Below are 2,960 nucleotides of genomic sequence, written 5' to 3'. Positions count from 1 at the left end.
TAATAATAATAATAATAATAATAGATAATAATAATAATAATAATAATAATAATAATAATAATAATAATAATAATAATAATAATAATAATAATAATAATAATAATGATAGTAATAATAATAATGGTAATGGTAATAATAATAATTATTATTATTATTACTATTATGATCATTATGGTAGTGACCACAATATCGCTAATGTCGTAATTCATTATCAATAAAACATTGTTAGCATGACGTACGTAAAATGTAACACGTTATTTACCCTATCAATAAAACAGTTGATAAATTGGAAAGATAAATGGAATATTGAAGTATCCAAGGTAAAGTAAATTCAACTGCAATGCATTTCATCACAAAGATAAACCATAACGATAATGAAAAGTGACAAAGTAACGAAATCCTACATTCTATTTTGGATCTAAGAAACTTAACAACAAGATGCTGAGATTACCGCTCGAGAAAAATGCGCAAAAATAAGCTGCCGTATGCAAAAGGTTTTTTATCCCATTTTACGTCACCTCCATATCTACTCAACTTTTATTTTTATTTCTACCATTTCTTGTTTAGCTTCATCTTCTCTTCTATTTCTTAAAGAAATATTTCGTCGACTCTCAAATCATAAGTCAATCACTGAGATTCTACTACCATGATTCATGTAGACCGTATAATTGATGTATCTGATCGATAATCCTACCAATAGCAACATTTTTTTCCTACTACTTGGAACAGAAGGTTCTCTCTACGGCAGAATAGAGCAGTATGGGTGGTAGTTTGCAGTATCAACAATGACTTCCCATGTTGTGACAGTTTATTCTGAGAAGTTGGCTGGAGTATTAAAATGAGTGCAGAACGAAAAATGACTGTGTCGTCAATTCCTAGAAAACATTTTGATTATGATTCATCAGATGGAAGAAGTGTAGGAGGAACTTGTTACTCCTATAAACTAAACTTCTCTTTCCCAATACTATTTTCAACAGAATAAACATTGAATCTGAAGTAGCGATTCGTTGTTCGTTATTTCTAACGATGATGAAGAATTCCCGAAAGGATTACATGATGTTAAAAGGTCAATAAAATCGAATGTAATTACCAGATATTCGATAACAAACAACCTTTATAGTCTAGTAAATTCTATTTTGGATAACTGGAAAAATGCATTTGAAGAGCTTTTGCAAGAGAACAAACGCGGAATAAAATGTATAAAGGTGGATACAGAACAAGAATAGACAAACAGTGGGAGTGGGACAGTGTGAATTCGTCATCAAGTCAACGTTTCAGTTCTCTCTTGACGACCATTTGGGAGAAATGCGCTTCACTGTCTTCGTACAATGAAGCACATTCGTTTCAAATGTGACACGGACACGGAACTGGTAGGATTTGAAGAAGGAGAATACGAAGAAAGGATTGAAAGAAGGAAAGAGGGAAGGAAGTATGTAGAAATAGAACAATAATTTGAAAAAGGATGAACTAAGCAAGAGCTTTCCAATTGCAATCGGATTACGGCCAAAGAAGTTAAAAATTTAAGGAAAATCAAGTGGAAGATTCAAAAAGAAGAGAATTTAAAACATCAAAATTCGATGTCATCATCAAGACTGAATGAAAGGAGCGACAAAATGATAATGTTGAGAAAGATTTTGTTGTAATAAAATTGGACAACGATGACAATTGTAAAAGCCGAGAATTCTAGTTAAAAAAATTGAGGAATATGCATCATCACAATTTGCTTACATCAATATAAAAAGAATTGCGAGAAGAAAAAAAAAAAGAAAGATTATTGAAAGAGATTAAATTTAGATAGAAGGTGGTATGAAAATTAACAAAATTTAACGATGATATTTCGGAAGAACGTAAAAATTCATTGATGATAACAATATGATAATCAATATTAACCATTTTAAGTAAACAAAAATATTGTTGTACTTTTCTGATAATAAGGAAGGGAATGCTAGAAAAATTATACAGTCCAATGTAGGGAAATGTTAATTCGGAAACAGAAGGAAGAAAACGATTCGCACTTTGGAATGAATGAATGAATGGAAAATCATGTGTGGACGAAGAGAAAGGAACGGGAAAAACGGGGGGTTAGAAACAAGGGAGAAGGTTCGATTCATTTTTCGATAGATGGCAGATGGCGCAATGAAGAGTATTTTAAAGTATGAGAAGTGATAAAAAGCAGAATGTCAGATGAAGAAGGAAAGAAGGAAGGAAGGAAGGAATAAAATAGCAGAAACTGAAGGTTATGAGAATCATCGAAACAACAGATAACCAACCGACCAACCACCGTATGAGAGTTATGCATGAAGCAAAATGTGAATGACTCAATGCAAATAATGCAAATTGTTTCAGTATTATCAACAACAGTTTTACTCCTTGTAAAATCTTTTAGGGTAAAAAAAAAAAAGGCGCAAATGCGCAAAAATGCATAAAACATATTCAGGTATAAATAGAAATTATTGACTTTTTTTTTTTTGCAAAGTAAAAAAAAAAGTAGGAATTTGAAAAGAGTTAATATTTTTAATTTAACAAATTATATGCTATTTAAACATTTGATAATGAATAATATTAAAAAAAAAAAGAAAGAAAACTTGATAATATCAAAACTTAAATGAAAAGAAATATCATTTGAAATTATAGCTTCTAATCAACAAAATTTTTACTACTTTATAAAATAATATTATATTTATAATTGAAAAGAGAAAAAAAAATTTTTTTTTTTTCAAATATCATCGAATAATTTTGACCATTTTAACATTTCCAATTTAACATTCAACATTTCTAATTTAACCGAGTAAAAAAAATAGGGAAGAAATGTTAAAATTTAACATTTTATGAATTCAATTAATATTTGATTACAATTTCATTCGATTAATTACAATTTGATTACAAAATAATATATAAATTAAATATTTGCAATTATTCTTTAATTCAATTCAACCATAATTTAAATATGAAATAATTGC

The sequence above is a fragment of the Loa loa genome (genome assembly GCF_000183805.2).
Source record: "Loa loa unplaced genomic scaffold supercont3.394, whole genome shotgun sequence".
NCBI lineage: Eukaryota > Metazoa > Nematoda > Chromadorea > Rhabditida > Onchocercidae > Loa > Loa loa.
This window is presented reverse-complemented; position numbering follows the sequence as displayed.